Source organism: Gobius niger, assembly GCF_951799975.1.
Source record: "Gobius niger genome assembly, chromosome: 14".
Classification (NCBI taxonomy): domain Eukaryota; kingdom Metazoa; phylum Chordata; class Actinopteri; order Gobiiformes; family Gobiidae; genus Gobius; species Gobius niger.
The window spans coordinates 798109-813689 of record NC_136865.1 but is presented as its reverse complement, the minus strand read 5'-3'; positions in this window follow the sequence as shown (position 1 = coordinate 813689).

Genomic DNA, 15581 nt, shown 5'->3' with positions numbered 1-15581 from the left:
ATCACTCGCCTCTTTCACGCAGGTAGTGCCAGGCTCTTCTGTTTCCTCTTCGTCCTCGCCCAAAACGTCCGTGTGTTTCTCCCCAGGACCTCTTTGCCCTTTGCGTGTCCTTGTAATCCTTCAGCAAAGTATTTTACTGCCGCGAGTGGTGCCTCAAAACTATCCATGTTGTCTCCGTTTTCCGCACCTGTGTTAGGATGTAAACATTAGATTCTCGCTTCCCGCCTCCGCCAAAATAACCCCGCCCACTAAAAATCCAGCCAATCACAGGCAAAGTTCTTGCAGCCCTGCCGAACAAAGTTCTTCTGAGCTGATGCGTCAGCAAGACGTGGAGTATGAATAGGCCTTTGCTCCTTTACCGGAGTAACGCTCTGATCCCTACTCTGTCGTAGTAGTAATGCCTTGATCCCTACCCTGTCGTCGTAGTAATGCTCTGATCCTTACTCTGTCGTAGTAGTAATGCTCTGATCCTTACCCTGTCGTCGTAGTAATGCTCTGATCCTTACCCTGTCGTCGTAGTAATGCTCTGATCCTTACCCTGTCGTCGTAGTAATGCTCTGATCCCTACTCTGTCGTCGTAGTAATGCTCTGATCCCTACCCTGTCGTCGTAGTAATGCTCTGATCCTTACCCTGTCGTCGTAGTAATGCTCTGATCCCTACTCTGTCGTCGTAGTAATGCTCTGATCCCTACCCTGTCGTCGTAGTAATGCTCTGATCCCTACTCTGTCGTCGTAGTAATGCTCTGATCCCTACCCTGTCGTCGTAGTAATGCTCTGATCCCTACTCTGTCGTCGTAGTAATGCTCTGATCCCTACTCTGTCGTCGTAGTAATGCTCTGATCCCTACCCTGTCGTCGTAGTAATGCTCTGATCCCTACCCTGTCGTTGTAGTAATGCTCTGATCCCTACTCTGTCGTAGTAGTGACACTCTGATCCTTACTCTTTTACCGGAGTAACACTCTGATCCTGGCACTGTCGTCGTAGTAATGCTCTGATCCCTACTCTGTCGTAGTAGTGACACTCTGATCCTTACTCCTTTACCGGAGTAACACTCTGATCCTGGCACTGTCGTCGTAGTAATGCTCTGATCCCTACTCTGTCGTCATAGTAACATTCTGATCCTTACTCTTTTACCGGAGTAACACTCTGATCCTGGCACTGTCGTCGTAGTAATGCTCTGATGGATACAGACGACATCTCTGGAATAGACCATATGTGGTCCTCTTTTAAAGCTGTAAACCTTTACCAGTTATTCAAAAAATACTTTAACAAATGATTGTATTGTGAATATAGTTTTCTACTAAATAAAGATACAAAGACATAGTGTGCTGGGCCCCGGGCAGCACAGAGCGGGACAAGAACAGACTGAACAAGCTGGTCAGGAGGAGGTGAGGGACAGGAGGGTGTTAGCCAAGCTCACCTCCACCATGGACAACACCTCCCACCCACTGCACGGGACTGTAGAGGAGCTGAGCAGCTCTTTCAGTGGAAGACTGAGACACCCTCAGTGTGAGAAGGAGCGCTACCGCAAGACCTTCATCCCGACTGCTGTCAGACTGTACAATAAGACCGCAAAGTAACATGTGCAATAACCCCTTTGAAAAACCACGTGCAATATTCCCGGTACCAGCGTCACTTACTGAGAACCTGCACTAGGAATGTAAACTTTGCACCTCGATATTCTACTTTTAATAGTCTGTTCTCATTTTTATTCTATTTTTATTCATTCTTGTTTCGTTATTGTTATAATTCCGCCCCCGGGGATTTTGCTTTTACTTATTGTACATAAGATACCTCTTTTTTCTACTATTTAACTGTTTGCACATTTCCATTCTATTTTGCACAACCTGAGTGATCTTATTGAATGCCGAATGTAACAAGTGAATTTTTTTGTCGTGAGATCAATAAAGGATGATCTTATCTTATCTCTGAAAAAACATCCATATGGACCGATTTTGCCGTATTAACAGTCTGAGTCTGATCCCGGTCTAGGCCAAGTTCTGGGCGCAGTATTACGATGGGAACCAGTGTGAGTCTGCCCCCTGTGGTAACGGAGGGAACTGCACTGACCTGTTGGGTGGGTTCCACTGCAAATGCCCCGCCCCCTTTCACGGAGTGACATGTGAACTGGGACTGGACAACGAGCCGGACTCAGCGCCGCAACTCAAAGGTCAGTCCACAAGAGGGCGCTCTACAGGAGGGAGGGCCTCTGGTTTAATCCTAACCCTGTCCTCCTCTTAGCTCCGCCTGCCTGTCGCACTTCTGGCCCCGCCTCCTGTGAACAGCTGTGCACGGCCTCTGACTTCAGCTTCAGCTGCTCCTGTTTACGCGGCTTCAGACTGAAGAGCGACGGGAGGAGCTGCGAACCAGATGGTAAGATACTACAATTAATAGTTATATAGTACTACTACTGCTACTACTACTATTGCTATAACTACTACCGCTACTACTACTACAACTGCTATAACTACTGCTACTGCTATAACTACCACTTCTACTACTGCTATAACTACCACCACTACTACTACTGTTATAACTACGACTACTGCTACTATAACTACTACCGCTACTTCTGCTATAACTACCACTACTACTGCTATAACTATTACCACCACTACTACTGCTATAACAATTACCACCACTACAACTACTGCTATAACTACTACTACTACTACTACTACTACTGCTGCAACAACTACTATTACTACTACTAATATGACTGCTACTATTACTACTTCTACTACTACTACTATTGCTATAACTATTACTACTATATCTACTACTACTACTGCTACTACTGCTATAACTACTACTACTACTACTATTAATACTGCTACTACTGCTATAACTACTGCTACAACTTCTACTACTAATACGGCTACTACTATTACTACTTCTACTACTACTATTGCTATAACTACTACTACTACTGGTATTAATACAGCTACTGCTGCAGGTACTGGCCGGTGCGATCCCCGCAAACAGTTTATTTTTATGTAAATAGGGAAGGATTGGGAAACTGAACTGAAATAAAGAGAGAAAGAGAAGGGAGTCAAATATTGATGTTGCGTCCAGGCTCTCTGCTTGCCGACTGACGAGAAGCAGGAGTGAACGCTCTAAACCTGCCCTCTAGTGGTAGGCATCGATACTACCTTACTTATCCAATACCCAAACCTTACTCTAATTTATGAAATTACTATAATAAAATAAAACTATGTGGCCACACATAGTGGACGTCACACGCTCCCTGACCAAAGAAAAGATGGCTCCCGACATAAATCAAAATATTACATTACCTCAGTCCATATTTCCTCATAACCAAAACATATTAACTTTTTTTTTTTTTTTACAAAATGTCTTTTAAGTATCATAAGTCTATGAAACAAGCACCCCAGGTTGTGTGTATACAGGTGTCTGGTAAGTATAAGGCGAATAGGCAACTGATGGTGTGTAAGTACCAGGTAAGTATGAGTATGGCGTATACATAGGTGGCATGTAGGTCATAACTGGATAGGTGTTCTGAGAAACAGGTAAGTATTGTAGTTTTCCATTAAATAAATTAACTGTTCCCTGTGTATGCGCTGAAGGATGACCTAATGTCTCATACGTAAACACGTGACGTGATCTTCTATCTCGTGCAGACCTTCAAACCTCTGTGTGTTTTACCGGGGGAGTAGATAGTCTCTGTTCTTGGTCAGATACTGAGTTGTCCTCAGGTCCCTCTTCCTCAGGCATGGCGAGTGCAGGATGTTCATTACCACCTTCTTCCTCCGACACCTCCTCACGCATGTGAGTTGCAGAGGGTAAATCCTCAGTCTCTTCTCCATCAGGTGAGTGTGGGAGTGCAGCTGGTGTGTCCTCTCTGGTAGTCTCACAGGGAGGTGTCTGTTTAGTCCATTTGTACATTCTCTGATGCGTCCTAGTGCTGTACTTGGCTGGCATGAGGTCTGCTCATCACTGTTTTGTCTTCGCACAGTTCTTTCAGCAGGTATCCTCAACTAACGCAGCTTTCTTCATCTGAGTCGCTTCCAGAGTGTCACTGCTTTTAGTCTGTTCTTGTTTCTTTTCTCCGCTCTCAGGAGGAACAACATACACTGAGTTTTGGCCAAGCTGCTCTTTCACTAAGTAAATAATCTTTTCCCAATAGGATCTCAGCTTGCCGGGCCCTCCATGTTGACTGAGATTACGGACTAAGACTCGGTCTCTTGGCTGTAGTACAACACCTTTTACTTTCTTGTAATACTGTATGTCACTTTTCCTCTTGCACTAGACTTTTTACTAGCAATGGGGGGAACTTTTCACTAGCAATGCGGTATGCCTGATATGCACTCGGCCCATTTCTCTGCATATCCTTTAGGTGAGTATGTTTCTCCTTCCTCAGCTAAACCAGACAGACAACAACAGATCCACGGGCAGGTGGGGATTACGGCCATAGAGCAGGAAAAAGGGCGAGTATCCAGCTGCCTCATGGCGTGTACAGTTGTACACATGTACAATGTGTGGGAGGTGGTCTTTCTACTGCAGCTTTTCAGTGTCTGTCAGTGTCCGTAACATTTGGAGAATGGTTCGATTGAGCCGCTCTGCTGGATTACTTTGCGGGTCTTAAACAGTTCATTTTCGAATTCACGGTACTGGTCGTGGTGTAGTTTTTTGGGATACCCAAACCGGGGAATGAAATTCTGGAAAATGCATTCAGCTGCTGTGCGTCCACTTTTGTTCTTTGTGGGATAGGCCTGAGCATATCTAGTGAAGTGATTGATAGCCACTAGTATGTACTCATACCCTCCATGACTAGTCTCTAGGTGTAAATAGTCAATACACACGAGCTTTAGGGAGGAACTTGTTGTTATACTACCCATAGGAGCTCGGACATGTGTCACAGGTTTCTTTGATGATGCAAGGGCTTTTCTGGGTGACATATGTCTCAACTTCTTTTGCCATAAAGGGCCAATAGATTCTTTCCCTGGGAAGATGGAGCACTCTTTCGGCACCAACATGGCCCACCAACATGTAACTTCTGCAAGGCTAGACTTCTGTATTTTTCAGGAAGTTTTCCAGGTGCAACTTAGTCCATTCATGTAGCAGTTTCTGTGCTGCTCCACTCACTGTTTTACGTACCTCCTCTGTCAGCTATGTCTCTGATTCTTTCAGTCTGATGACTTGACTGATGGCAGAATCTTCCCGCTGAGCTTTAACCAGGTCACTGTGACTGATGCTCCGCAGGTTGGCAGGGAGTGGCTGGTGGGAGTCTGGGGCAGTAGCGTTGACGGCGGCGACCCAAGCGATGTCCTTCTGCTAGGTGGCCTGGCTCCCATCCCATGCAGCTCGAACAGCTTCATCTGAAAAAGTCTCAGTACACTCACACACATTCTCAATGTCTAGTGGTAAACGCGAGAGTGTGTCTGCGTTGATGTTCGTTTTACCGGGTCTGTATCTTATGTCAAACCTAAAGTCTGAGAGTTCCGCAACCCATCTGTGTCCAACCGCATTAAGTTTTGCTATGCTCATGACGTAAGTCAGAGGGTTGTTGTCGATTTAAATGGTGAAATGGGGCGCATAATACAAATAGTCCAGAAATTCAAGGCCAGAAACTCTAACTTCCCACTATGTAAATGGTAGTTACGTTCAGCTTGTGTCAAAGTCCGTGAGCCATAACCTACGACACGCAACTTGCCATTCTGACTCTGGTAAAGGACAGCTCCTAAGCCCTTGTCTGAAGCGTCTGTGTGCAGTGTGAAAGGCAAATTAAAGTGAGTGTAGGCTAGTACAGGAGGGCTAGTGAGGAGAGAACCTAACTGTTCTCGGGCTTCCTGATGTATAAGTGTCCATGTGACAGCCTCTCTCGAGTGTAACTGTGGTCGCTTACTACTTTTCTTACAAGTGGGACTCTGGACGGTACCTGGCTTTATCTGAAGCAGTTCATAGATTGGCCTGGCTATTTTGGAAAAGTCCTGTATGTAAGAGCGGTAGTACCCCTGTAATCCTGCTAGTTTCCTCAAATCTCCCACAGTCTTTGGTGTCATAGAGGTCACGTGGGTCTATTTTGACTCCTTCAGCGGACACAATCGTGCTCACGTACCTCACTTCATTCCTGAACAGTTCACACTTTTCTGGTCTTAGTTTTACCCCATGTTGTTGTGGGGCACGCAGCACTTTTCTGAGACACTCAACATGTTCATCGAAAGTTTTTGCATGGCGCAGTATATTGTCCAAATAAGGAAGGCAACATTCATCTTGGAGGGGGCCAAGCATCTCCTCCATACTCCGTTGGAACGCTGCAGAGGCATTTGTCTGCCCGAATGGGATACAGACCCATTCGTATAACCCCAGGCTCACATTAACTACGGTCCGGGTTTGGTCCTGATCCAGTCTGGGTTTGCCCCAAACTACCACTCACAGTGAGTCCACCAGACACTGCACCAGGCACAGAAATGGCACTCGCGAGAACAGAAGTGCGCGAGGGTTGCCCGCTTGGTGCGAGTTTACGATTAGCCCCGTATATAGGTAGTTTTTGTAAACTAAAGCCACATTTGCGAGTACAACGACTCTCCCCAGTGAAGTGGAGGCGTTAACACACTACTGCCCCCGTGTCACTGGTAATGGAGAAATGTTTACATTTACAATGTTACGCTCGTGTACAGGTGGTAAACGAGACCAAATAAGTAGCGAGCAGGCCTATTTTATTTTGAAATACACCTTCTTTCCTCACGAGACCTGACTTCCTGCTTGGCTCGTGTTTTTCTGTCAGCTTGATCCGCTGGGGCTCCGGCCTCCGGCAAAAATAGACTTCTTGCAGATTCTTTCCGTTTGACGCCGGAAGGCCGCCAGATGGCCTCGGTTTAATGGTTTTTTTTGTTTTGTATAGCCCAATATCACAACAGAAGTCGCCTCAAAGGGCTGCAACAAACATCAAGGCAATAAAACACAGCAATAAATATGACAATGTAGAGTAAGGAGTTTTTCACTCCTTCTCCTGTGTTGTCCACTTCTTCACTTCTTCATAATTCTTCAACAATTAAAAGTTCAGGTGAATCCAGGCAAATATAATGTCCAAAGGTAGCGATGAGCGGCGTGGGCGTCCCCCGTCCTTAGACTCTCCAGTACGGCAAGGTGCGGCTACGGTCCCTGTCGCTATCTGACTGTAGCTAACGATAGCCTTCACCAAAACTCCGGACAGCCGCTCCTCTAACTCGGACACCCTGGCCTCCAAAGCTGCCACTACACTACACCTAACGCAACTACTCCTATCGTCTTTGAAAGAGGCAGGGTTCTGACTCGACATACGGCAAACTGAGCAGAACAGCACTAAAGAGGCAGAAGTGGATGGGGCAGCCATGGCTAGGCTAGCGGGCTAAGCTAGCCAGCGAGCTACCACGTTACGGAGAAGAGAGAGAAGGGATTTAATCCACGCAGAAGTGTTGGTTCAAGCGGAGAATTGGGTCCGCGGAGATAATGGGTCAAATTAGATCTATAACAAGCTAGAGTGGACTCTAAAGCTACGTTTAATACGTGGATTAACAATAGTAACAGAGAGAGCTAATGTTCAACTTGCTCACAACGAGCGTCAAAACAGAATACACTCACCGGATGTGATGTCCTCAGACGTCCTCGGTAGCCGGACCCGGACTTCGCGGAGCAGTGTGAGTCTGCAACATTGGTTTTAATGACTTTCTAAGTTCGCGGAGGCCGTATCGGACCTTAACCAGATTTAATGTGAGCTGGGCGTAAGCCCCAGGGAGTGATGAAGGCAGTAAACTGGCGGGACCCCTCGGCAACAAAACCCTGGTGGTATGCCTTTCCCTGGTCTAGGATGCTGAACCAGGCATAACCGCCAAGAGTGTCTGTCAGGTCTTGTATTCTGGGCAGTGGATGTCGATCTGGAACAGTCTTTTTATTGAGAAGCCTATAATCAATATATAAGCGTAAGCTGCCATCTTTTTTTCTGACACATACTGTACACTGGAGCAGCGTATGGGGACTTCGATTTTACTATCCACCCTTTCAACAGCAGTTATTGTATGTAGTCCTTTACTTCTTTAAAAAGTGGTTTGGTATTGACGAGTAGGATCTCTGAACAGGGATGTTATTAGTCAGATTGATCAACATTTGCAGTGTTGGTTTGCATCCAATGTCTGTACTGTCCTCAGCAAAGGCACCCGATTCTTCACGAAGCATTTTGTATACTTATGCTTGTTGCTCATTCGTGAGGTGACTTAAATCAGTGTTTTTCAACCTTTTTTGAGCCAAGGCACACTTTTTTCATTGAAAAGATTACGAGGCACACCACCAACAAAATATGTTTAAAAATGAAACTCTGCAGCCTATATTCACAATATAAAGTTGTTCTTATAAAACTTTCTTGAATAAGAATCAAATGAACACAAAGAAAAAGTATTTTATAATCAAATTTAATATTTCAACTCACTCAGTGTGAAACCTGGGCCTGTTTGGATGAACACAGAGCTGATATCCTGGCAGGAATCGAAGAAAGACACACACGAAGCTCTCCCTCAACAGCTCTCAGTCTCTCTCTGTTTTTAGCTTTTATAGCAGTCAGGCTTGAAAAGCTCACCTCACACAGATATGTTGTGGAAAATGGGAGCAATGTCAAAATAGCTTTGTTTGCCAGAATGGGGAACTCCTTAGCAGTTGCCAACCAAAAACTGTCCAAAGTCAGATCAGCAAAGCTTAGCTTTAAACTGCGGTTTTGTCTCAGTTCAGTTAGTTCCTCCTGCTCCTGTAAACTCATGTCATTTCCACCAACTGATGCTGAGCTGTATGGGTCCCTAACCCAGTCAAGGCATTCAGTGGAGGCTGAAGAAAAATAAAATGACATCCTCTCCTCAAGAGTTTTTAAATGTTTAACTATTATCTCACACAGTGCTGCAGTGTTAACGGTTTGCCATTGCTTGGTGAGTGTGAACATTTCAAGATTGCCACTTTCCACATGTTCCTGCCAGAGTTGCATCTTTGAACGGAATCCATTTATTTTATCCGTACTTGTAAGCAGGTTTTCATTTCGGCCTTGCATTCGTGTGTTCAGTTCATTCAGATGATGAAAAATATCTGCCAGGTATGCCAGCCTAGCACACCACTCATCACTTGCAAGCATCTTTGCGTAATCGGACCTCTCATTTAACAGAAACACTTTAAGTTCCTCCCGCAGCTCATACACACGGGCCAAGACCTTGCCGCGCGACAACCACCGGACCTCCGCTCCCATTTCCTCACACAAAGATGCGAATATGCGACTTTTCATGGGTCGTGACTTAACAAAGTTCACCATGCGCACAACATCATCCAACACAGGAACTAGGTCTGCTGGTAAAGTTTTTGCTACGAGGGCCTCACGGTGTAAAAAACAGTGCGTAACAATCACATCTGGGTTTCTTTCCTTCACTCTGCTTACAAAGCCTTTTGTGCGCCCGACCATGGCTGCAGCTCCATCAGTGCAGACACTTGTGCAGTTTTCCCACTTAAGTCCTCCTTGTTCAAGATATTCTGATGTGACCCAAAAAATTTCCTCTCCTGTTGTTTTTTCTGGCAATGCCTTGCAAAAAAGGAAGTTTTCTTTGATTGCGTCTCCATCCACAAAGCACACATTGGCCAAGAGTTGAGCATGCCCGCTAATATCAGTGGACTCATCAAGCTGCAATGCAAATTTCTCACTGATACGGATCTTTTCCAAAACCACGCTTTCGATGTCAGCAGACATGTCGTCAATACGCCTGGAAATGGTGTTGTCTGAGAGAGGGACTTTGGCTATTTCTTTAGCTGCTTCAGGTCCGAGCATCTCATTTACAATGGCTTTGCAGGCGGGAAGTATTAGTGTCTCTGCCACAGTGTGCGACTTTTTTGACTTAGCAACAAGTTCAGCAACGTGATAGCTAGCTTTAAGTGCTCTCTCGTTTACCTTTGTGGTTTTTCTCATTAAAGTTGCCTGTTTCTCTGTGTTTTCACGCAGGCGAAGAAAATAGTCTAGATTCTTGTTTTGAAGCGAAGGGTGTTTCGTTTGGAGATGGCGTTTAAGCTTACTTGGGACCATAGCACTGTTGGATAGCTTTTCACCACACACCAAGCACAACGGAGACGGTTTCATTGCATCTCCGGTGAAAGTAAATCCAAATGAAAGATAGCTTTCGCTAAATTGCCTTACGGTAACCGTCTTATTTGCTTTCTTTTGACCTCCACTCATACTTGGGCCTTCACCTGGGTCCAGATTTTGTCCAGGGTCCAGTTCGGAATTAGCATTTTTTCTTTTCAAAAACTTCTCCATCACTGTCACGTCTTGCCAGCTAGCCACAATGCCACTGTCACCGCCGCCTATGCATTCATGCATCACCAATTCTCTTGTCTCAAATTAATTAGCTACCTGCGGCCGCCTACTGATATGGAAGAGTATTACATGGTTACTCTGCCGATCACTAGTAGACAGCGCGGCACATTACTTGCGGATAATAATGAATTTGTTAAGACCTTTTTTAGACCAATTAGGTGAAATTGGATAATTTCCCACGGCACACCTGTCAATATCTCACGGCACAGTAGTGTGCCGCGGCACACTGGTTGAAAAACACTGACTTAAATCAACAGGAGGTTGCCATGGTGATGGGTGAGTTGTAGGAGAAGAGGTACTGCTAATGGTTACTGTGGGATCTGCATCTTCCAGTTCTTCAGGTGAGTTCATGTTTATCACTTTGTCAAAACTGTGAATACAACCAAGAGCTGTTTTTCTTTGCAACATCACTGTGTGTTTGGTGTTGTTACCCACAGGAACAAATACATAAGGGTACTTACGAGACTCTCACCAATGTCCAGTTCAGCAAGACATGTGTTATTTGCATCAGGTTCGAAGAGAAAGACAGTCTCTGACAAGTTCATATTTGGTGAAACATTACACTTAATCCACACAACTTGACCTGCTGCAATAGTTGTGTCACATTTACCAGTGCAGAGTCTCTCATTTTGAGTTGAGGGTTTGTCAATTTGAATAAAGTTCACCAGCAGCTCTGCTTTTTCTGTAGGGATGGACACTCCAGAGAAGGCTGGTGAGTGTTGGAACAAACTGCTCAGGTTGCTTTTGAATCACTTCCTCTAGCACGTTGAAACCTAGTATTGGTCTCTCCAGAGCAAGACTACTGATGAGAAAGGGCACTGTGATAGACAAGCTGAAACCATTTACAGCATATGGTCATCCTCTTCACCACCAATTTCGCTGAGTGGCCTAATACTTGTGTCAGGAAGATATTTGTTTTTCCACTCTTTATCAATAATGCTTACTTGGGCCCCAGTATCTAAGAGTGCACTGACAGCGAAACTGTTCAGATTGTACTGGATGAGCGCTTTCTTCCCAATAAGCTTAGCCAGTCTTTCACTTTTAACATCAGGTAAGTCCGTAGCCAGTATGTTGACATGTTTAGGTTCTGTCTGTTGTCCACTTTCTTTGTCTTTACTTGTTGCAGGTTGGGATGTTGAGAGGGATCCGGTCACTGTTTGTCCCTTGGCAGAGACTGGTTCCAGTTTCCCTGACGTGATGGTTTCTTGAGACAGCCCACGGCTCGATGTCCCTCTGCTCCACAGTAAAAGCAGTGAGGACAATGAGAACGATTCTCTGCAAGACATGTTGCACACCCATGTCGTTTTGGTTTCTGATAACTGATAACTTGTTAGCTTTTCGACTTTCTCTACCAGCTGTTGGATGGTGTCGTCGTATCGTTTTGTTTTTTCGCGTGAGTGACCTCTTTTGCAGAAGCGCCCCAAGCAGCATTTACTTCAGCGGCGGCACTGTGCACATTTGCATTTCTTTGTCGTGACACAGGCCCAAGACGACGCTGCCTTTCGCTTTCATCACTTATTACTCTCTTTAGATGCTTAAGATTGCCTCATCAGTGACTGAAGGTTCAGCGAGTAATGGTTTCAGTTCTCTCTGCGAATGTCACTGTGTTTGTGCCCTAGACCCTGGTACACTGTGTGAAGAAAAACATCTTGGACTGTACAGGCAGAATACTTTACATCAGCAGCAATATGTTTTGACGTGAGCAGAATCTTTTGCTTAAGGCCTATGACTCGATAAAGGAACTGCCGGGGAGTTTCATTGTCATTTTGCTTAGTGCACATCAGTTCTTGGAAAGGTTCAGTGTTGTTCTGCTCACCAAGGTGGGAGTGCAAAAAGTCTTTCAATTCACATACAGTCAGTTCATCTTTATTCATCAGCATGTCTTTGAAATTACCTGGTTTGATGGCTCTGAGAACAGCTCGGAATATTTCAGTATCACTAGACTGTTCTTTGAAACCTTCTTCGATCTGGCAACAAATGTTGTTATAACTTATGTCTGTCCCTTGATCTCCAATCTGTCCTCCTTGGATTTTGAACTCTCTGGTGAAGATAGGAGAGATCCCTGAGTGACAGGACTCTGTCATGAGTGGAGTGTTCACTATGTTGGACTCTAGCCTGTGGCTTAGGCTGTGGTTGTACAGACGGCTGAAGTACAGGCTGAGCAGCATGAACAGTGACATTTTCTTACATAGATCCTCATAACTACTGTGTAACCCCTGTAACTGTGGTTCTCAGAATCAGCGTTTGCATTTTCAGGTTGGTTATTATTGCTATCTTGACTTATTAAATGTCATTAACCTGTGTGTCTGGGGACTGGGAACCTTCTCCACTTAGCAGACAAATCATGACTTTTAGAGAGTTGTGTTTGAGCTCAAGTAAATGTGACATTCCAGCATCCTCAGACACTATGAACTCTTTACTGTTCATCACATCACTGATGTACTGGAAACAACTGTCCTCATCCTCTCACGTGAGACGTGACGGGTCCACTCCAGGCATGGGCCAAGTAGGCCGGTGCTATCACCGCAAACAGTTTATTTTTATGTAAATAGGGAAGCATTGGGAAACTGAACTGAAAGAAAGAAAGAAAGAAAGAAAGAAAGAAAGAAAGAAAGAAAGAAAGAAAGAAAGAAAGAAAGAAAGAAAGAAAGAAAGAAAGAAAGAAAGAAAGAAAGAAAGAGACCGGAGTCAAATATTGATGTTGCGTCCAGGCTCTCTGCTTGCCGACTCATTTAATTGTCTTAAACAATGTAATACGCAATATTCATTTTTCATTTTCACATCCAGATCTGACCATAGGCACAGAAGTAGTTGAACAGAAATTCTCTTATACATTAGCTTCTACTAAATACTTCTAATAATTCTACAAATCTTCTAATACACGTGTATGTCAACTTGACATTGTCGGAACTTCGAGACCTTACTTTTTACTTCTTCTTAAACAAAATAGCCAATTTCAAATATTTAAGAAAAAAACAATGAGGAAAACAAAATGACGGCGAGCCAATCTAACTACGAGTAGGCTAATGGCTAGCGCGCGAATGTTGGCGCAACAGTAAATTCATATTTACTAAAATAAAAACAAGTCTTACTTTGACTTTAAATACTACTACTACTGCTACAACTACTAGTACTAATACGACTACTACTATTAATACTTCTACTACTACTATTTCTATAACTAGTACCACCACCACTACTACTGCTATAACTACTACTACTACTACTGCTTTAACTACCACTACTACTGCTATAACTACTACTACTACTGCTGCTTTAACTACCACTACTACTGCTAAAACTACTACTACTATTGCTATAACTAGTACCACCACTACTACTACTACTATAACTACTACCACTACTTCTGCTATTATTACAACTATTACTACTACCGCTATAACTACTGCTACTAATGCTATAACTACTATTGCTACTACTACTACCACTACTTCTGCTATAACTACTACTGCTGCTATAACTACCACTACTACTGCTATAACTACTGCTATAACTACTACTACTACTACTACTACTACTATTACTGCTATAACTACTACTATTACTGCTATAACTACTACTACTATAACTACTACTGCTGCTATAACTACCACTACTACTGCTATAACTACTGCTATAACTACTACTACTACTACTACTACTACTACTATTACTGCTATAACTACTACTATTACTGCTATAACTACTACTACTATAACTACTACTACTGCTATAACTATTACCCCCACTACTATTGCTATAACTACTACCACCACCACTACTACTGCTATAACTACTACTACTACTGCTATTAATACTGCTACTACTGCTACAACTACTACTACTAATACGACTACTACTATTAATACTTCTACTACTACTATTGCAATAACTACTACTACTATATCTACTACTACTACTACTACTATAACTACCACCACCACCTCTACTACTGCTATAACTGCTACTACTACTACTGCTTTAACTTACACTACTACTTCTATAACTACCACTACTACTGCTATAACTACCACTACTACTGCTATTATTACTACTATTACTACTACTGCTATAACTACCACTACTGCTTCTATAACTACCACTATAACTTCTGCTACTAATGCTATAACTACTATTGCTACTAATGCTAGAACTACTACCACTACTTCTGCTATAACTACTACTACTGCTATAACAACTGTTACACTTTTGATAGATGGGCCAACTCCTTCTTGGTGTAACATATTTATTTCAGGTGGCACAAGCTGCCAAACATGTACAAATGTTATTACTACGGAGCTTGCTGCCTCTGTTCCTCTCATATCACGTACTGGCAGGACTTCTTACAAAACAATACTCAAAGTCTGGAGTTGAACAATTTTACAATATTCTAAATGAATGAGCAAAAACCTTTTTTACCTGTTTTTAACTACCTTTCAATCATGTTTGAATTACCTTTTAATCATGTCTTTAATCACTTATTTATTCATGTACCGTAAATTCTCTAATATTCCATTAGCGGCCGGGTCTCTAACAGTGGCCGGGTTTGCGGCTGGTGGAGGCAAATAAACGCCGGTCTCTAAAACAGGCCGGGGCTATTAGAAACTATAGCAGAAATATTTCCCATGTTTGGAATTTGTCCCATACTAGAGTAAATGATAACTCCCGTGCAGGAAATAAACAAACGGGAACCCGGGCCGATGGGGAACGCTGGGAAGGAGCTGATCCGAGCGTAACTTTGATACAGATTTAGCCACTTTTTGAACCTCCTGTGACTATATTTGGAAACAGGGCAAGCAACAAATGTTGTGTGACCCTCCAGGGTTTTAATAAAGTCACCATCGCGTCTTCAAAGCACGTCCAGCTGCTCCGTGTGCAGGTAAGTCCCACGCCTCAAAATAACTCCTCCCATCAGCGCGAGCGTCTCGTCTTCTCTCGGGTCTTTTATGATCGATCACAAACACAAACGCTCCGTCTAAACTCAACTTTTACACAAGATAACAACAAATAATCCGGTCCGCGGTAAAAACGAAACAGAAACCTGCAGTGACACTGATGTCAAAATTCCGCTAACAGCAACGAAACACTTCCTGTTGTCCCGACAAAATAAAAGGCGTCAATGTTCCAGCCGCTGGGAGAGTGTTTGCAAAGTTAATTAATAAATGAACCTAATATTTTAGGTGCAAATGGACACAAATCTCGTTTCTCTTTATTTTCCTGGTTGTCCATTTTGCTCAAATAGAAA